The sequence below is a fragment of the Bemisia tabaci genome, chromosome 5 (genome assembly GCF_918797505.1).
Source record: "Bemisia tabaci chromosome 5, PGI_BMITA_v3".
Classification (NCBI taxonomy): Eukaryota; Metazoa; Arthropoda; class Insecta; order Hemiptera; family Aleyrodidae; genus Bemisia; species Bemisia tabaci.
The window spans coordinates 40,896,347-40,918,479 of NC_092797.1; the positions used below are offsets into that span (position 1 = coordinate 40,896,347).

The following is a 22,133-nucleotide window of genomic DNA, read 5'->3' on the forward strand; positions in this document are numbered from 1 at the left end:
TCTCGGGTACTCCATTGCATAAAGTCATCAGATACGTCATTAGATCCTTGAAAAGCAAGGTTGCTCTCGATTACCGCCATACAGAAACAGGTCGTGAAAGCTTCTTGTTAGCATCTAGGAAGCAATGGGAGTTACGAATTCGGCTCAGTCACGTTTTCACGACATCTTCCCGTTCAAATTTGTTATCTGAAATCTAGTTCCCCCTCTCAATCAAGAGAACTGAGGCCTTGTTTCCTTAGCCAAGATTAATCAATGTTCTAGTGGAAACTATGCGAGTTCCAGGGTTCAAATTGCTGCCAGCTTTTTGGAATTTAATCGCTTTTCTCGGGTTCTGGAACTTCCTCGTTATAATATATACATGTACCATTTATTTATTTTTGGTAATATTTGGCAACGCTGTTTGAATAGCATCCCGGTAACCAACAGGCCCTGAGGACACGGCGCGCCGGCCACATCCGTAGCCGTGCTGAGACTTCCGACGTCAGGGATACGGTGTTGCCAAAGCTCTTAGGGACTGAAAAGTGGCGGCTTTTTGAGTCATAAATCGAAATAAAGGGGTCGAGGAAAAAACAAGTTGCCAAACGACACTCTTTTTGGTGAATAATGTCACTAATTCATCTACCGCTTTTTTACTTTTAAAGTAAGAAAAATTAAGATAACCGCCATTTTGCATATTTTTGAGGTGAGACCTTAGTTCTTCCTTCCTTTACATTAGTTCTTAGTGTAAACCGTAATTACCAAGTTTGGCCTAACCAGACGAAATCTTCACTGACAAAAAAGTATGGTACCATTTACTAGGAGTCTGCTTAATTTTTTCACAGTGATACTTTAGTGAAAATAACCAGAATTGTAGTATTATTCACCAGAAATCAAGCGATTCTTACCATAATATGGTAATTGCTACCATAGATTCTGGTGTTTATTATCAAACTCGTATCACTGTGTCAGATTATGGTAAAATCTACCTTATTTTTTTCAGTGTTTACATTTTAAGCTGGTCGGAACGTTGCGACGTTTTCCAGGAAGTTACGTTGTTCGTGAAAGGAAAATTAAAAATTATAGATGAACAAATATTTTGAAAATTTCACGAGTAGGAGTTCAGGCTTCCTTTAGGCCTTGCCTTAGGCGAAACATTATCCACAGCATTCTGAGAATTTTTCTCTGAATAAAGTTTTCCGCCGAAAGAGCCCTCGGCCAGAGCTACACATTCATCTCCAGATTTTTGGGAGAATCATTATTTTCCCTGAATTTTAGCAACGCAGATGGACCGATACTCATGGAAAATAGCTACCTTCCCTAACTTTTAGCCCTGAAATCATCGATGCCTCTCAAATGTTGAAACTTCAAGTTGACGGACGTGTATGCACAGGAAATCTGTGATCATTCAAAATGAGATACTTGGTTCTTCCTCGGACCCATTCTAATTCCTCTTTAACTTGAAATTTGTATATTGTTTTATCCATTGATAAATTCAGCGACAGTAATTAAGCCTCTCAGATCGAGAAAAACCTACTCAGAATATTTTTAAAATGTTTATTTTTTGTGTAGGAACACTCCTTTTCTGCCTGTTACGCAGTTTTTATCGTCTTCTGAAAAATTTAATTTTTCCGAGGTGAGTTATTCTCGAACAGAGAGATTCAATTGTACGAAGCATCCAGATAGTGAAAGAGTCTTGGTCTATGACTGTCACCAAAAAATGAGAAGAAAAGAATAGCTTGTCTCCCCATAAAATGGTGGATATACCATGAGGCAAAGCGGATATGATATCATTAGCATGTTAAAATGTTACGTCCGGGTTCAAAAAAATATCCGGAAAGAGTGTCCACTATGCGTATATAGCGACGATTTTTCCAAAGGTTGGGGCCCATATAGCTTCAGCTGGAGGAATTTTTCTTAGAAAAACCTTTACAGAGGAGAAAGCACTTATTTTGACCCGAGGAATATGCTCCTGCTGATGCGCGGTAAAATCCTAAGACACATTTAACCGTGCTAAGGAAAAACGCCGTATAAACCCTCAGGCGTTGCCAAATTTCTCTTGATAAAATACGATTTTTTTAGAGAATATGTGTCCTGGTAAAAATTGGCGATACGAGCTGCGTTTCAAAATACCATAGGAGTTCTTACAGCCGACTAAAGAAGGCTATTGAAAATCATATAGCTGGCTGTAGAAAGCGGAGCAAATCATATAGCCGGGCTATACGAAGCTATAAAAAAGTATACAGTCGGGCTATAGTTCCTATCGCCGGGCTTCACACTTTATCGCCATGGGCTATAAAAGGCTATAAGAAATTGTGTAGAAATTCGTGTGCTTTGGAAATCATTAAGTTTGATACGGAACTACCTTAATATTTACATAACACACATTATATTTTCCTTTAAAACATATTTTTTTCTATCAATTAAAATGAGATGGTCCTTACAGAGTGTGCAAACATTTCAAAATCATGAGTTGAAAAACGCTGACTCCGCGAGATTAAATATTAGAGCCTAACACAAAGCGGAGCGGCGACGCATTGGCGCCTACAAACCCAACAGGGATACTTCACGCATTACGCGGTGACGCACTGGCGCCTACAAACCCAACAGGGATACTTCACGCATTACGCGGCGACGCACTGGCGCCTACAAACCTAACAGGGTACCCTTCACGCATTGCGCTCCAACATATTAAGAATGACAGGCATCCTTCAAAAGTACGGAGCTTTCCTCGCAACATAAATCAAGATACTACGGCACAAAACGAGAGCGGTAGTCCAAAAACTAACTAAGTCCTAGTATCCGTGTTTAGTAACGTTTAGCATAAACTTTATCGTCTGGCTGTTGCTTAATCGCCATCGGCTATAAAAGGCTATAAGAAATTGTACAGCCGGCTATACGGTCTATAGTATTTTGGAACACACATTCTACTGCCAATTCGCACCAGGGTGAATATTTATCCTCTAAATTATCGGACAATTTTTTACCAAATTTAAACTGAATTATCTGAGAATTTCAAAGGCAATTATACGTAGCATTCCTCAAAAATACGTATTTTATCCGGGGAAATTTGACAACTCTCGAATGTTCATACGGCGTTTTTCCTTACCACGGCAGCATTGTAGTTTCTAAGCTCATTCTATCCCCGCGCTGGCAACTTGGCGTGAAAAAAATGCGTGCGATCCTCGGAGAAAGGGCGTGAGTTCGATTTGAAGAAAGGCCAAGGGAAATAAGAGCTCAGCGTCCGAGCATGACGAACAGTTTACGAAAATCCAGTTTATTTACGTGCCCACCCCGCTCTCCCTGAAGCAGATTCTCGGGACGGTGGGAGTTCAGACGAATGGCATGATTTGAATATAACTTTTCTTCGGGAGTCCAAGATTCTCGCTCGCCTGTATCGCTATCCCTAGGAAACCAACTCGTAGTCCGTGGTTACAATAAACCCTTTGAAAATATGCGCTTGGGTATAATTCCTTCGCTTTCCTAAGAAAGTGAGAAAAATTGCCCTGCACTGAATCAAATCGTATTCGCGCTTTTTAGTTGTGTCGGGAGTTGAGCACATTCACGAGTTTAACGTGATTTAATTCGTCGAAAATATTCGAGGTGCATGGAAGACAAGACGCATAAGTGCATTCGCGAAATACAAAATTACGTATGTTCAAAGTTTCAAAATTACATGGAGCATTAAGACTGAAAAGAGGTTAAAATCGCTTTTTGGTGATTTAATGTTGGATATTAGTGGTAAATTATTCACAGAATATACCTACACACTAGTTTTAGTGGAGTCCATGAATATCTCAATTTTTCCAAAAAACTGCATTTACGCGCCTTGTCCTCTAAGGCCCTCATTTGTAACTCACTTTAATTTATATGACTGTCCATTAATGAAGGCTATTTTTATGGCATGCTTTAGGTTGAATTTCCAGGCTATCTTTCCCTCAAGCGATGGAGAACTGTGACAATTAGATGTGACATCCTAAAGTTTTGTGAAGTTATATCGTCTCTACCCTCCCAACCCACTTAAAACACATTTTGCCTTATTCCATCACACTCATAGTTGAGAGTAGAGCTCATTTATTGGGTTTATTGGTATACCGCTTCCCATTTTTAACGGTTTGTCGTCCTGATGATTGAAATAATCGGGAAGGTAGTTTTCATTCATCAAAAACAATCGAAGGAAAAAACTTTGATAATGGTACGTACATTTGTATTAAATATGGATTACGTTTTTTAAAAAGGAACCAAAAGCATCTTAGTGTTGCTAGGATTGTGCAACTTACATTCTTTGCAATAAAATCACTGAAACCTTGCAAAAAATTAAGATTTCAAAGGTGATTTTTGTATTGAATGTATAGTTTATTGGGAGTAAAGATTGAACCTGCTTATATGCTCAGTTTATATTTGTAGGGTAAAAAAAATTGCACAATCTTAACGGCATTGGAATGCTTGTGGTTTCTTTTTGCAAAATGCAATCCATATATTGATGCTTTTTGAGAGAATGTAAAAAAAATTGTTTTTATGGTGGTTTGGACCCAGCATCACTGTTACATTGTGTTAAACTAAAGGTGCGATAATTTCTAACGAGAGACTGAGCAACCTCTCAAAGTCCTAGTTAAAATGCTTCAGATTGAAACTTATCATACTTTTTTTTCCAAGGCAGGCTGTCCGGTAAGAGTATACACTTGTTCTTTTCGCTTCAAGCAAGGTGTGATTTTAGCGCAGCTTCTTGAAATCGTTAAGGATAAGTCTCTGCTGTCTCCAACCTCCGGGAAATTCTCACGAAAGTAAAAGAAGAAATATGAACTCGCAAAGCCTCAAACCCCAGTCAAACAAGAAGGGCTCATGTTTCCTTCTTTGACTCCAACAAATGGAGGTCGGGGGGTTACGGTGACTATGAGCCTCTTTAACAGTGTTGCCGATTCGCAAAAAATCCGTATATATCACGTCAATCCTAACAAGTAAACCTTTTCAAGTTGGCAGAGGTTCAAATTTTTCAGTGGGTTCCCCCAAAAATATCGGTGGCAGGTTTGGTCGCGCGGAGACCGCTTTTTCCACGGAGCGTTTGTCCTCGGAGTCATTTAAAACGGATCGAATTTCCTTAAAATAATAAATCAAACGGCTTCATAACCGTGAGTTTTTATTTACAGCCCAGACGCACTGCCGCTAAATCATTTTTATGTTGTTTTTTATGCGGTTGGCGTGTGTGATGGGTTGCGGCGAGGGGTTGCGGCAAGGGGTTGCTGCGATGGGTAAACAGCTCTCTTCAACAAGGCAGTCATGACGGTATTCGGCTCCCAGAGAGAATGCGAAAACGAGGAACGTAAAAGTTAGATACGAGCGATAAATGATGCCTCGTCTCCGTCGCGCTACGCGGGAAAATCAAAGAGTCCTTCAAAAAGCTCGCGACAACCAGCTGTCCTCTTTAAGAGCTCTCCAATTCATAACATCCGAACTTGTTGCACGTTTATCATTATTCAAAAGGCACGGTGTAAAAACTCGTTAAAAAGGTTGGAGCTCCCGCTTCCGCGGTGAGAGGGCGTGCGAAAGTTCAACCCCCGTGAGACTAATGATTCGAGGAATAATTACTGGGCGATGACAGTGGATCGATTTAGGAGGTGAAGCTAATTGTATGCCGAAGACTTTGTTTCGGAACTAACCAGGGGTCGAAGTTAAGCTTGTGATAAGCCTCTTGGGTCGTCTCCGCTAATAATGGCTTTGATTCGCTCTCATTTGAGAATTCTGTTAAATAGTGTCATGCTTCTCGTCCTCTGTTGATAAAATCTAAATGGAAATCTGGAAATTCTTAATGTTTAAACAATTCGTGTTTTTTTTTTACAAACTTTCAGACAAGTGTAAAACTTGTTTTCTCGATAATGAACTTCAGAATTTGTGTGCGTTCAAAGGAAACGAGACTTTTGCCTGAAAAATCAATTAGTATTTCGGTCCCAGTAACGATAAAGTATTGTCATCGAAACTGAACTATTTCGTATACTAGAGGAGTCCCTACCAACCTACAGCTACAGAAGTAGGGGGGTCCTGGGATCTTTCTTACATGTAATGTAAGAGCAATTCTTTTTTCTGCAATATTCTTCATCTACTCTATTTAACTGACATTCAATTAAAACCACCATTAGTTCCTAAATTCCTCTCTGGTATTGATTATCAGGGAAGAATTTGGACTTAGATGGATTGGAGTATGAGCAGATTAATTTTCAGTAACCGCTTTGAGTAAGATTCAACCCAAAAAGACAAAATTATTCTCTATTTTAGGATAAAGGGATGTTTAAAATCCCAAGTTCAGCGTGACGTAATATTCATAAACGACCCTTGAGATTTCCCCTGAAGCATACTATACATAATCCCCAAAGGCAAGCACATCATTGCCTACGCGATAATACACGCTCGAGCGCTTAGTATTTCTCGTAAAGATCCACGGGAACCTCGCTGCATAATCAGGGAATAACCGTTGTGTCGCCGAGTTGACAGAATGACGAAACCTGGGGTCGGCTCAACCGTGTACAGCTCGTAAAATGTGAGGAGGAACATGCGGCTGAAGGATTGCCGCGGAGGAAAGAAAAAAATCCCCGAGCTTTGAAAGACGGGGGAGGACAGGACAAGGGGCACGGGGCAGAGGGCAGGGGGCAGGGGGTAGGGCCTGAAGGGTGAAAAAGTTGCGGGGCGGTGCGTAAGGGACAAAAAAAGTTTAGCGTCGGGGCGTGCTACGGCGCGGAATCTGTTTGCGTCCGGTCGAATGACACAGACGTGCGGAGGAGATTCGATGACCCAGTTATACAAATGTGTATGTAGAATACTTATTTAGCCGCGACACCGACCTGTTCGGATTCCTTTTCCGCTTCGCGACGCGTTGCCGGGCTTAATACGCTTCTTGACTTTTTCCCACGGTGCCGGGGGACCAAAAAAAGAGGATTCAATGGGCTGTATTTATATGTGGTCGTTCCTTGAAAAGCTCCTTTTCTCAAGAAGCTTCTATATCGATAGCCAAAGTGCGGAATCACGTATCTCCATTTCGGTGTTTTAAAATTTTCGTACCTTTTTGACTTTTTTTTTTTTTTTTTTCAAAGAAAAACAAGTTAGACTTAAGGCTTGAATTTAGACTGAACATTATCCTGATAGGGAGGGAAAATCACGGAAGTCTTTAAGAGATTACGTCGACTAATTTTCCGAGGGAAAAATAATGTATGACAGGAGTCTGCACTCTGCAGCGTAGCAAATGGAGGCAATACGTGGTTTCGAACTTTGGTCTTCGATATGGTTTACATAAAGATTAAGGCTGCCTTTAAAGAAGCCTCATATATATGTCAATTTTACGAGCCTCGAGGAAAATTTAACATAATAACTTTGGAAACAGATTCCAGGAGATCACAATGATCTGACACAACAAATTATAAAAAATACGAAATAAATAATCCTACGAATTTCACAAACGTTAATATGGATATGGACAAACCGTAAAATTTTCAAAATTGGCAATATTTTTCTTTTGTATTTTATATTTGGGGAAGGGGGTAAGAAATCGTAATCCCTAAAGAGTATCTATGTCCAAAGCCATACAATTTCATTTCACCGGAGGTTCGTAAAATGTTTCCCTCACATGATAACATGTTGGGCCTTTTTATTGGCGCTATGTCAAAGGACTCTTTAATGATAATGACGACTACGAGCCAGATCATCTTTTGAGTTGCACAGCGATGCCATTTTTTCTCTTTTTTTGCTAAAAAATAAAAAATTGTATCATCATTTCGGTGTAAGTGAAATTGTCAATATTGCCTTGAAAAAAAATGAATAAAACGTGAGAGGAAATTAAGCAACGTCGGATGTAGTTCGGCTGATTCTGGTTTGAAAAAGGGGGAAATGTTCCCCCTCTTTCCTTATTCTCTATACACAGGCCACTCTAATAATTAGACGCTAGTCCTCTCTTTGAATGCAAGAGAAACTTCTAACTATTAACTTTTTTATTGAGTGAGTTATAAACGACTTTGTAGTATCATTTATGACCTCATAGAAGTGGAGAGGAAAATCGACTGAGGAAAACTTTTAACTCATCGAGAGTTTGTTGGTCCCGTTCACGACGAGCGACGCAACAGGTTTCAGCTGAGTGAAGACTTGATGTCGGAACACTTTCTCCCTTTTTTATAAGTTTTGTCTTTGGATCTATCTTTCCGTCCTGTCACCGGAACCCTTCCTCAATGACGAGATAACTCCTGCTTACATGCGGAATGTCAGACGTCACGATCCTATTAAGTCCCTCTTGTTGATGTGGAATTGTTTAATGGTTTTTCCCGGAAGTTGTGAGAGCATTTTGTATGTCAGCCTCACAAATTTATGCTCTATTTGTTTCAAAGGCCTTATATTTGTAGGTTCAATATCGATGGTGCAACTAACAAACAACATACCTCTATTTGTGACGTAGTAGATCACCTGTATTATATTCTTTTCATATAAGGCAACTGATCATCTTTATATTGAACAAAAATGTATGTGATTTTTCTATGCCTTTTCAAGAATACTCTCAGAAAATTTTGGGAAGCATGCGTTTAGCAATATTCTTTGAATCTAACATATTTTCAAAAAAATAAGGGAGAAACAGAAATTGTGAAACACTGCATTTCACAATTTCACAACACCACAATCTATATCCGTGCTATCATAGTTTGACCATCGTAACTTTGAACGATAGTATTCCTAGACTACATCTAATCCAGACAATTTTAAAGAGGCATCCCTCAAAATTATACTTCCAGCTATTATTATCCTTTAAAACATCCAAAAACGAACATAAAACCATTATTTCCTGCTCCACTGAAAATTACAACATTCTCACCGGATACTCTGGGTAAGTCATTAAAATTCACCCACTGAAAAAAAATAGAATTGTAAGAGGACACTCTTAATAAATCCAGGTATCAACTTTTTATCAACATTTCCTCATAACATCACTTATTTTGGGGGTGAATTCGCAGTCTCTTCATGGTCAGTAACGACTTCATAGGGGGGAAAAAATTATTTGAAATTAAAATATCCATGAAAAAATAACATGATTTTATTCTTCTTTTTGAACTGACAATCAATGCGGCTTCTTGTCGTATTTTGGTGCAGTCAAAGAGAACGCGATTTGAGAATTGGATTTGACACATACGGTCCAAAATAATGTGACATGTAAAAATATAAAATCATTGATTTATTTGCTATCCAAAAGATATTATAAAATCGGGAATATTTTTCAATTTAACTCGGATGGTTTTTATTATATTGCGAGTGATTTATTTCAATGCATTCATAATATTGTTTGATTTTACTTAGTAAGTGTCAACAACGCTTGCATCCTGCGAAAGCGTTCAAAGCAGAGCGTGCACTTTTGTTTCATCAGATGAAAGGAAGGAAAATGTTCATTATGAGAGAAAGTTTGCAATGCTCCTATGGGGCTGAGGATTTAACAGCCTCACTCAATCCTGCCAATAATATTTGTTTTTACCTACATATATGGAACAGTGTGTGAGATATGTGCCCTGGCGTATCTTTTCCAAACACCTCGCAACTGCCGGTATCCAATGGAATCGCCGGAGCAGGGCAGGGGTGAAATTTCCATGTTTACCTAATGTTTCAGCAGCATTGTTGCGTGGGCAAATAAGCTGGTCTCATCGGAGCTCAGTTTTGTCGCACCACAACTGCACATTAAACGGAGCTTTCGACTTAATTAAGCCAGCTCAACAACGAAATTCGCCGACCGAAATTGAAATTACAGCAGGAGCTTCGTTAAAATGCAAAATTACGCAGGTGATAAAATATACCGCGCCCTTGCGAGTTTATGGAATGCAAAGCTTTATCGTTGTGCTGACTAATTTGGACGTGCATGCGTTGTGAATTTGAGGCTTTCCTTGAGCAGCAGAAGCTCGGTCGCTCGCCGACGTTGCGAAATATACCAAAAAACAAGGTGAACATTAGACCTTAAGGATTGGCGCACAGTGGATCTAGTCAATCAGAGAGGTTGGACATTGTTGCTTACATTTAGCAACAATCAGAACAATTGAATAACTATTCACTTTTATAATAATAATATTCATAATAATGCTGTGGATATGACTTTATTCACACGGGCTTATAGCGTTACAATGCGTATGTACATAGAACTCTGTTACCACGGAGACATATATCTGGTTGAAGCTTAATTAGCTTTAACAGACATGACATTTTCGACTAAAATTGCAAATTTAGATGTTTATTTCGTCAAATTTTTAATTTTAAAGAGTGCTCAAGGAAGAAAATTTCACGAGGAAACAAATGGAACCAATTTTAAAACCTCTAAGTTTTGTATAATAGGAGTTTTGAGCGTTTCAAATCTCCGAATTTTGTCCGACTTCTCCTATTGACCAAGTCCAGTGTGTGGCTGCACGACGGAACTGGTTTGTATCCCCCTCCCCCCCCCCCCTCCGCCAGAACTGTAGGAAATTGATCTAAATATGTGTTGAGACCTAGTGTCATTAATTGTCTTTATCAGTCATCTCATTTCTATTCAATATCTGTGGCGTCATAAATTTCTTTGAAATTTTCTACCGAAATATTATCGGCGCATAATGATAGTAAATCTCAATGCCACAAAATTTTGCCATTAATATTTCCGTGAATCTTACAGTTTGGCAACGCTTCGGTAACGTCACTCCAAACGGCTCCGAATTCCGAAGTTTGTAAATCTCAACACGATTTGCAATCGCACTTTAAACACAGACATCCTACGAGCACGAATTGTTGCACTTAAGAAAGCCAGAGCGCCTGCAATTTGGTGGGTATGCAACACGGACATCCATCGAGTTCGAATAGTTGTATCAAGGCGTTGTCATTAAGAAAGCGTGAGCACCTTCAATTATTTTGCTTGTACTAACGAAATATGTTAATGTCTTTGCGTACGCTTGTCTTGTCATTGTTGATTAAAGAAATAGCGGCTCAAGTATTTTAGTTAAATTGAAGAGAACGATTGAATATAAATAATGAAATGTAACGTCTATCTATATAATTAAAACTCTGAGACTTTTTTTGTGAGCCTCCGATCTCGGAAACTACTGGACCGATTTACTTCGGGTTTGTTTTAAACGAAAGCTCTTGACCTGTAAATGTACCAGCACCCCTTGAAATTTCGATTTCGTAACCGACGTTGCAAAATTTACCTCGATTTAAATTGACACATTTCCGGGTTACCATTCGACAGTTTGTCCTTCTTCGATCTTGGAAACTACTGGACCGATTTACCTCGGATTTGTTTTGAATAAATCAATTTTCTAAAAGCTCTTTCGGTCATATTTGAATCGATAATCTGCGCGGTGTTGCCAAATTGTGTGAATAAATAAAATTTGCGGAAAGATTTTGTCCGGAAATGTTAATCTAGGATTTCGGTTGGAAGTGTCAAAATCGGAAATTTTGCGCGGAAACGTTAACCCTCCTACAGAAAAACGTCGTAAGAGTCCTCCACGTTGCCAAATTTCTCCTCTCAAAATATTAATTTTTGATAAAAATGATGAATCTTCTTGAGATTTTCAGATACTTCAGGTTACATGGCGAGGGAATTTTTCTGACAAATTGAACGGGAAATACTCGCATATTTCCCTAAAAATTCGTGTTTTATCAACAAAAATTTGGCAACGCATGAAGCCTCACACGGCGTTTTTCCTTAGCATGGTAGAATAGTGTAAAAAAAATCACAAAAATCTAAATCAAGCGGCAGCGCCCTCTTTGCGACCTAAACTAATAACAATGGCTGGGAGTAAATTCACACTCATGATTTGAATAATCGCGACTCTTAAGTCATACCATGAAGAAACCGGTGGATTGAACTCGTTAATGGAATGACTAATACTAAGGAAGAACGTCGTATGAACCTTCAAGCGTTGCCAAATTTCCTTTGGTAAAACACGAATTTCCAGAGAAACTCGTGAATATTTTTCCTCTAATTTGTCAGATAATTTCATTCGCTGCCAGATCGAAATCATCTGCAAATTCGAAGAGAAAATATTCATAACTTTCCTCGAAAATGATACTTTCATCGGAGGAAATTTGGCAACCCTCGAATGTTCATACAGCGTTCTTCCTTAGCACGGCGGTATAGTACATCCACTCGGGCGATAAGAGACCCTCGGCAATTTCCGGACGATCATAGGAGGATCGGTCTCCAGACGTCTATTAGAGGAGGGAGCTGGCGCTGTGAACTTATTGCTAGTCAAAACTTGGGCCCCATTGTTTCGGTGCTTATTGCGTCAACTGTTGCGTCTCTTGCCACTCATAGCTTTCAGGAACTTTCAACTCAGGCTAATGAAAACAAAGGGGCGTCATTTTAGCCGCTGACGACGGGGATGACGGAGTAACTCGCTTGATTCTTTTGATGTGCTCTCAATTGGAAAATGAGTGAATAACTTCCCTCCATGTGGTTTCCCGCGCTACGCATGACCCAACCACCAACACTTGTGTATAGCTTGCGGCGTTTGCAAAATCCATGCTCGCGTATCCTCCTGCCTCCGCCCACCTTGTTTCGGTGGTCCATGCTGTCGATAACACTGGTAGGTTGCCGGAAAGTCAGGCATTGATTCTCGGTGAGTTTATAGCGCTAATTCCGAAAATGGCCCTTGGTTTTTCCAAACTAGTTTGATTTCGATCGAAAATAAACCTTATATTCTCCCCCAAAATTAAGCTCGCAAATTTATTTTTTCCAGTAAATTTAAACTGATCTTACTGAATATAGGTCAACTTTCAAATTGCGCTAAAAATCTTAACAGAGTTCATTTTTCAATTTTTTGGAAAATAAAAAAAATGATCTGTTGAATACAATCAGTGAAGAAGCAGGTCTTTGAACAACTTTAAAGTTTAAGGTCGGATTTAGCGCAATGCCTTGTGGTGTTACAGATCTTTTTAAATTTTAGAAATCAAAGAACATGCGAGTGAATGGTAGTTATTTGATATCAATTAAAATCGCGGACTATTGAGCGAGTTACTCAAAGATTCTTTTTATCGTTAAAATTGTACAAATATCAGTGAAAATATCAGTGAGTGATTAAATCTGTTGGAATACTTGAGTATACATACATAGAATTAACCATTCAAATACATCACTTCGGGAAAAAAAAAATTCTGAAGAAACCTTTGTCAGAAAAATTGTAAAAATGACTATATAAACTCAGTTTGCGATATTCCGCGTTTCATGCATATTTGTTTTCTTTTCAAAGCTAATAACCATCTTTACTCCACGAACTTTTGTGACATTGTTCTTCCACTCTTTTTAGGAGTGTCTCCAGAAAAAAACGTGAAAAATTTTAGTTGGTATAATCTCGAAATGAAGAAAAATGAGCGGAAATGTTTATTCACCCTGACTTTAGCGCGTAGTTTCTCTAGTTTCACAGCCGATTGGAGCTCCCGATTGAGTTCTTGGAACTCAGGCATCGCAGCGATTATTAAAAGTCATAGTGTAAGCTGTCAGATGAAACGTGATGAAATACTTAAACTTTCCTCCTCCCTTTTTATTCCACGATCCTAGAAAATCAACCAGAATTTCTCAATATTATTCACCTACCTCTCGATTGTTTCAACTTAAATCCTTAAAACCTGCTGGAAACTTTTCCCAATGGGACAGTGGATCTTCAAAAATCTTGCTTGCAAAAATCGAAGCTTTTCTTTTCACTTTTTCTTTCAGACTTTCACGGCGAGAATAAAGCAGAAAAAAGGCGAATAGTTAACTTCTGTTCTGATTTGATATTTTTATCACTCTTTTATTTTGGATGTTGTTTCTCAATTTTCTCTTTAATTTCTCGTAATATTTCAAGCAGACGTGTGTTTTGCAGAGATTACGCCCTGCTAATCTAATCAATGTAATTGAGTGATGCGGACGTTAAATTCCATGGTCAACTCTAATTTTTTCCTCATGATGATTGATGAAAAACTCGTTGAGCATATAATTCGCGTAACGATGTATAATGGATGCCGGGGTAAGCACTTTGCTAGGCAAGCTTTTGCAAATTAGGTCAGGTTTACGAAACAAATTACTGAGCACTTTGCCCATCAGTCATCATTACGAGAACCTAAGCGTTTACTTCCGAATATACATTTAACACTAGAGAGAAGATCGCAGGCCGGGTCTCTAAAATAATTTTGTCTGTTAAACATCCTAACCAAAACCGAATAAAACAGGCTAGACGCCTCAGTTCGTTGCCCTCTCCCTCTGACATAAGGATTTATCTTAATTTACAGTTGAGCCTTGCTTTACATATAAATCCATACTTTCTAAGGCTCATGCGGAACTCGAGATACGCTCTTACGTCAGAGGAGCAACGAGTTGACGAGAGCAAATTGTTAACGATAACCGAAGCTGAAAACGTTAACAAGTCGTCTAGCCCCCTTCCCTCTCGCTTCTGGAAATTTTCCTAGTCTGGCGGACGGCGCTTAATTTTTTTTCCGCGCTGGGAAACGGCAAAAATTCATCGAATCAGTGCCGTTGAGCCCGGGGCCTTTGGATTGGGACTATTTTTAGCGGAGGGATACTGTGTTCGAGAGGCTTCTCACTCGGTTGGCTGGGCAGAAATTGCTTTTATTCGGGTGCGGGGATGGTGGCGGCAGGTCCTGCTGGCGTCGCGAGGTGACACGACGGAGCCAGGGGCGCGACGCGGCGCATCGCCTTGGGCCACGGCTCCACAGACAACTGGCGACGCGGAAATGACCGCGCGACTGAGTAAAATATTCTTCAACTTGTCAGATTTCAAAAGCATTGACGACGCAACGTGCCTTTTTAGGGACAACTAGTGAATTTTAAATCTCCGTGGCCTGTTGCGCGGTTTCCTCGTGTGGGCAACCTCGCGTCGTATACTGCTTGTGGAACCGTGGCTTTATCATCGACGACACCACTGGCTATGTTGAGAGCGACGCGCGGCGCATGACGTAAAGCGTGGGCGAGCAGGGCTCCGATGCGATGTCGCCCTGAATTTTAACGTTAGCGCTTCATTTACAAGGTGATGTATGCTGATCAGAGGGCCAGACATTAGAGAAAACTGTAAAACGACGGATACGATAAAAGTTGAATGGAGAATTCGATAAATTTAGCAATCAGCCTTACGTGTATGTGACTGTTTATAGAAGAAGAGGCCGTTTTCCATTTGAAATTATTGTCTGGCATACAATATTCGGGCAATATTATTGGCAATTTCTTATACATTTCTGAATATACAAAATTAACGGTATCATAAAAAAAATCAATTAGGACATTCAATAATGGTGCGGTGGCGTTTGCGGACGTGGCGTTTGCGGATTCTAAGAATCGGGTGGCGTTTGCGGATTCTCATATTTTGACGGTGGCGATTGCGGACATGCGGAACAGGGCCGGTGGACTTTGCGGACCGGAGAATTTCGGCGGTGGCGATTGCGGACGGAGGGGTAGGCACCTACATATGCTGCCCCCCACCCCTGCGCTGTATATTAAAGAGAAAAATTACCGGAGAGGCTCTGGATTCCTTGCCGTGGATGTAGAATGAAAACAATATTAGTATTAAACATTAGTATTATATTAGTATAAAAACATATGAGCTGTGAACATACAGTAAATTTTTAAAAACAGGCATATCAGAAATCAAGAAACTGAAAAATCGTCAGTTTCAGTTCATTTTTAGGATGAAAAACATGTTGTAAATTCTAGTCCAAAATTACTGAAAGTCAAAAAATTACAACGAAAAATGAAAACACATTTTAATTTTTTGACTTTCAGTAATTTTGGACTAGAATTTACAACATGTTTTTCATCCTAAAAATGAACTGAAACTGACGAGTTTTCAGTTTCTTGATTTCTGATATGCCTGTTTTTAAAAATTTACTGTATGTTCACAGCTCATATGTTTTTATACTAATATAATACTAATGTTTAATACTAATATTGTTTTCATTCTACATCCACGGCAAGGAATCCAGAGCCTCTCCGGTAATTTTTCTCTTTAATATACAGCGCAGGGGTGGGGGGCAGCATATGTAGGTGCCTACCCCTCCGTCCGCAATCGCCACCGCCGAAATTCTCCGGTCCGCAAAGTCCACCGGCCCTGTTCCGCATGTCCGCAATCGCCACCGTCAAAATATGAGAATCCGCAAACGCCACCCGATTCTTAGAATCCGCAAACGCCACGTCCGCAAACGCCACCGCACCTTCAATAATTACCCTAAACTCATTAGAATTTCTCGCAGTGGTCTGAATTTGGATAAGGAATATACGCTTCGTGATCCACTACCTACCTATTTTTTCCAGTTGAAGTTATCATTTCCAAATTTCCTACAGCTCATACCTCAAATCCTTCTTATACAAGGTGAAATAAACTTGGGCACACGAATTTAATGGTTTAGTAGGTGCTCTTTGATTCTAGAGAATGAACCATCAGTCGAGTAAATCGACCGCTTCAGTTGATATAACAGACTGAACTTCAATTCGGTGAATCAAAGATTCAACTGAGCGAACCGAGGTCCGGTTCAACGAGCCGAAAAGCTTCAGTTCACACGGAACATGTTTCGTATCAACTCAGGTTTTTTGGCCCGGTGGACTAAGTTTTCGGCTTTTTACCGAACTGTGGGCTGATTGTTGAAATCGATAGACAAAGCTATAGACAACAAAGACAAGAGGGATATGGTCCTATCCTATTGGTGAAAGTGAATGGTTGCGATGGATATAAAAAAGGTATAAACGATAGACGAACTAACGGCAACCCACGAGAGACCCTATAATTAATCCACCATTTTCTCCCTTAGTATACAGGAACCAACCATTTCAACCAGTAGGATCGCTCCATACTCCTTATGTCGTATTTTTCTATCGCTTTTTCTATCAAATTCAGCAATTAGCCTGCAGAAGTTCAGCTCTGTCAATTGAAGCGGCCGGTTTGATTGACCGAGGGCTCACTTTTCTGGACCGAAAATCGTCCACTGCACTATTTGGTTCTCATAACCGAGGTTCCTTGCTCCGTGTTTCCTCAAATCTTTCTCAATAGCACTTGTTCCGCACCAATCCTAGCTTACATATCTCAGCCCTAAAGAGGGATCACTTTCCGACCCCGTCTTAAACATCCCTCGCCCTCTCCGAGAGCACACGGTGTAATTCAGCTTCTCTGATTCTTCTCGATAGAATAAAAAAAAAAAAAAAATTTAAATGGGATCCAATCGTGGGAAGAGAACTCTCCACGGTGTAATAATTCAAAATGAGTTCCGCTCAGATTTCGTGCGCGACACACCTCACTGCTCGCCGCATACCGCACGCCGCTCGCTCCTTCTCAACGCCGAGTTGCCCTCCCTCAGGGAACAGCGAACCTGCTCCCTACACGCGGTTAATTCCTAAAACTCGCCAATTGAAATGAAACGCTCAGAACTTGCCGTGCTAAAGTAAAGCCTCGTAAGAACCTTCAGGCGTTGCCAAATTTCCTTTCAGAGGGTATTAATTTTTATAGTAAAATTGAATCAAGGATTGATGGCGTTTGTTTTAGTGTTAGTTTTTCATTAAAAAACTGCAATACTTGACGAAATGACCCATTTGTTTTGTTTTGCGCCAAGTTGTGGAACCAGGCTTTCATGGCTGATCTAGAGGCGTGGAAGGTCAAATTTTTCAATCGACAACACCCTCTCTATAAACGTCGTTGGACATTTTGAAAGAAGAGGATAATTTTGAGCGCACCATTTGTTATCATATATCAAAAATGACAGTCCGTCAAAATTTTGCGATTTTCAACTTTCTCAGGCCACCTTTATAAACGGCTCGTGGATTGAGACCCAAATTGTCGCACAGAAGCTCAGTATGTTTGTCTTCTTTTTTGAAAACGATGATCACTCAAGGTGACACATTTAAATATTCCTCACCGGGAGGAAAAACTTTCGGAATTACTTCACGAATTTTTTTATCGTCAAAAAATAGAACAGGACGCGGAAACTGCAACGTCGCGAACCAAGATCTAGGGCTTTCTCGTTTCGCCATTAATGTATAAATAAGCTCGGACTTTTATGATGCGACTCACCGTTTAAAGAGGGCTGTTGCCAGTGTGACTGAATATTGCAAAGAGGAACTGACAGCGTCGCAATGTTGCGAAGATTGTGTAACTTCCTCGCTCACAACAAATCAACTGGGAGCAGATCAATTGAATTTTGAAAAAATACATTCAATTTTCTCAAAGCAATTTCCTGATTTAATTAAAATATACTTTGTGTATACTAAAAACGATCTTTTAAAGTTTCGAATTCCTCGACAGGCTTAATAAAAGAAAAATTGCATAATCTTAGCAGCACTGAAACTTTATTCGTTCCTTTTTGTGAAATTTAGTTCACTCTATACCAATACTATCCTGCGAATAGATATCATTCGCATGGTATTAACCTGCACGAAGATTGATATTCTTTATCTTGCACAAACAGAGATAATATATTTTAGAAATTTCACACTACAAGCTCACAAGCATGCAAAAGTTCCTTTCAAAACTCAACTTTCAAGTCCGCCTAACAATGACTGATGCCCAAAGCGTTGATCAATTGGTCTGGCAAACCTAATCGAATTTGCAAAAGCTCGCCTAGCAAAGTGCTCAACTTAATTCATCAATCATCATTTGGCAAATTTTATGTTCAACCAGTTGCTCATCAAACATCAATAGGCAAAAAATACTATCGACCTCCGAACTGAACTTTTGCCTCACCCGAAATTACTTTCATTGTTAGTATCGGATCTCTAAAATGTTTTATCTTTATGCTGCCGTGCTTAGGAAGAACGCCGTATGAGCATTCAAGAGTTGTCAAATTTCCTTTGATAAAATGTTTATTATTGAGGAAAGTTATGAATATTTTCCCTTGAAATTTTCAAGAACTTTAGGTGAAATTGCAAACAATATTATCTGAAGAATTGGAAGAAAAATATTCATAAGTTTCCCAGCAAATTCTTGTTTTATAAATGGAAATTTGGCAACGCTTGAAGGTTCATACGGCGTTTTTCCTTAGCACGGCAGTATGGACATGTGGAATTGAAGCGAGTATCTCTTGATCTCCTCCTTGATATCAGGAATAAATTAATTAAAATTTACTAGAAAAGTGCTTCCGAGCCATTTTACACCGACTGAAGAGTGAGTGCCCATCAGCCGCAAACTATAACTTTATGACGCAATATCGTCGAGCTTTCCCTTATGTTGCCGGGACATCGATTTGAGAGACAAAGGAAAACTTATGAAAAGCACTTTTATGTGCGGGTGCATTAGTTGCTCGTAGCGGGAGGTTTTTAAGGCCCGCCTCAACTGGCAAGCGAAACTTTGTGACAGGAAAGTTCATCCTTCATATAGCCTCCGCCCTGTCTGTTTACGTCTTTCTTTTATGGGCCGTTAGCGATCGATACCATGTATATTGAATAATTTTCACGTTGTTTTCCTTGAAAACCGCGACATCGGTTTTACGACACCTCTCGCGAGTCCTAAGTCCTAAGTACCGTGGCTGTGCAATAATTTAATTTTTTTTAAACTTGACGTAAAAAAATAATAACACCCACAAAACACTTTTTGATGAGGTGCCTCTGATGTGCGGAAGCTGAAGAGAGGACACTTTTTACAGCGCACTGAAAATTGTTTGGAAATTGAAATGCGTTTAATAATTATGATTGTGTTAGGGAAAATGTGCCCCAAGGTGGAAACTCGAATGTTTCAGTTTAGCGAAAATATAGGTTTGAGGTAAAAAATATCAATTTTCAATTTTCGACCCTAAATTCTCCCTCGTAGTTTTAAGTATATTAAGCCAAAATTGCAAGTCTCAGTGGACAGCTAGATAAGGTGTACTTTAAAGAATTGTGAAATATTTACAGTTCAAAATTGCACGTAGAACAACATGTTTACAACACAAATTGCAGAAAAATAAATTCACACGACTCACTCATAGAAAAACAAAAATTTACTCGAATTAAATCGCACACTAAACGTTGATCGAGACCAATTTCTCGCGCTAAGTGCACAGGTGCGATGTAATACATGGTTGAATCATGTTATACCACTCATTTTTAGAGGGATTCTTTCATGCATAAATTTGCGAAGGGAAAATATGTTTAAAAGAACAGAGTGATAATTTTTTTAGGATCCTGCACTCGCACTGTTGAAAACTGCTCGTTAGTTCACGCCAGACAGTGCGCCTTCAATTTCATCTGATACTGTGCAACACCTCAGTGCCGCAATAGTTGCATGACGCGCCATGATCGATTTTGCGCAGCCTGGGGTGAGGAAGCTACATTCTAATTAAGGAAATTATATTCCAGTCATTAAAATAGTTCAATATCATCAATCGAGTGAAGAAAACTCAAAGAAATTTTTATGATAAGCTGTCATTCATTTTTGGTTTGAAAAATAAACTTTCAAAACAGACGAAGTTAGCAACAATTGAGAAAAGTAGTCTAAGAAATTCAAAATTTTTGGTTTTATCCGACCAGACACCATGACGCAACATGTTTAAATAATGTCAAATTCCTTAGTAGGCTATCTAAATGTCTGCTCCGTCGAAACGGTGAAATTAATGACGATTAACGCATTTTATTCCTTTGCCCTCCCCCTCCCCTCCCCCTTCGAACTGTGTCACGTCTGTTACTCCTACCAAACGACTTTTATTTCTTTTCCCCATGCGCATTCTGCTTATACCATCTGATCCCCTGCTAAGAACGAGTCACTTTTTTTATCATTACTTTCAAGTTAATCAAGTTAATCGCCTCTAGAAAAGTGGGAGTAAAAGTGAATTTTTTCCCGTTCACTCCCAAAATCTTTTCTTTCGTTATTACTAACTTCTTTAAAAAACTTTAAAAAATAGAGTGAATTTTGAAACTAAAAGAAGCAGCGCTCTTTTTCGCTGTAATTTTAATCGCTTCAACTTTTTGCAGCCTTCGTTTCCGTGCTACCAAGGAGCCAAGAGGAAAAGAAAATTAAATCAAACTCACTGCATTCCTAGTTTATGAAACACTTCATCGAATAATATGCTTACAAATATTCCTCGCCGCGATGGTTGCGACCTTTGAAAAATCGTGGGTTGCAACAACCTGACGGAACAGCCGCAGCCGGAAGAATACTTCAAATTAAAGCGCAATGAACGAAGTTGCATTTCTATTCAAAATTAAATTTTCAAGCAAGCATAACAATAGGATTAAAAGGCACCAGATTTTACGCGAAGGTGGAATATTTCCATTGTCAAAGAAAAGCTCAGGAGAAAGATATTAAGGGTGAACCAAAATACTGAAGAAGCATCATAATCTGAGCTTGGATACTGCTCGGGAATTACCAAAAGCCTGACGTTGAAATATTTAATTTATTTCATTTTTCTGAAAGACTCACAAGCGAGCATCCGCTTGTAATTTTGAAATGAAATTTTCGAAGCAAGCTCTTCTCCGGTATTCCAAAAAAGACTCAAGCAGGTCAATTCAAGACCTCACCGGAGGAAAAGCATATCTTGAGAGAAATCCTTTTTCAACAATCGTGTTTTCTGATTCTATTTTGTCTGCGGACTGATTATTGAAATTCATAGACAAAGCTACAGACAGAGAGGACACAAGGCATATGGAGCAATCCTATTGGTTGAAACTAGAGTCCCTTTATACTGAGAGTCAAGAAAACACCCCTCATGGAGTCACAAACGGGAATAAAGATTACAGAAATTGAACGTTTTTCGTAATCTTTGATGATCGGCTCATTCTTAAATTCCTTTCTCCGTTCCTTCTTTCATTCCGTTTGTTCCTTGTCGAACCCGAAATTCCTCGGTCCATTCCAGATTATAATCTTTGCAATTGGTGAAAATGTAATCTTTATTCCCGTTTGTGACACTGTGAAGGCCTAAAATCCGGTTAACCAATCAGAAATGGATTCGCATTGTCTTGACTCTCAGGATAAAGGTACTCTAGTTGAAACTATTGGTTCTTATAGACTAAGGGAGAAAATGATGGATTAACTGTAGGGTCTCTTGGCGGTTGCCGCTTGTTAGTCTATTACTCACCTCCTTTGTCCATTGAAACATCCTTTTTCACCAACAGGATCCCTCCATATCCCTTATGTCTTCTTTTCTATAGCTTTGTCTAACAATTTCAATAATCGACCCGCTGGAGAACATACCTCGATATTTGAGAAAAATATACGTTGACTTGTAACGTCAATGTC

General features: G+C 39.4%; 1 protein-coding gene across 2 annotated transcripts in view; it reads right to left on the reverse strand.

The window, feature by feature from the left end:
• Positions 1-22,133, reverse strand: part of LOC109040683 (uncharacterized) — a 272,839-nt gene that overhangs the window by 138,759 nt on the left and 111,947 nt on the right. The window lies entirely within an intron of this gene.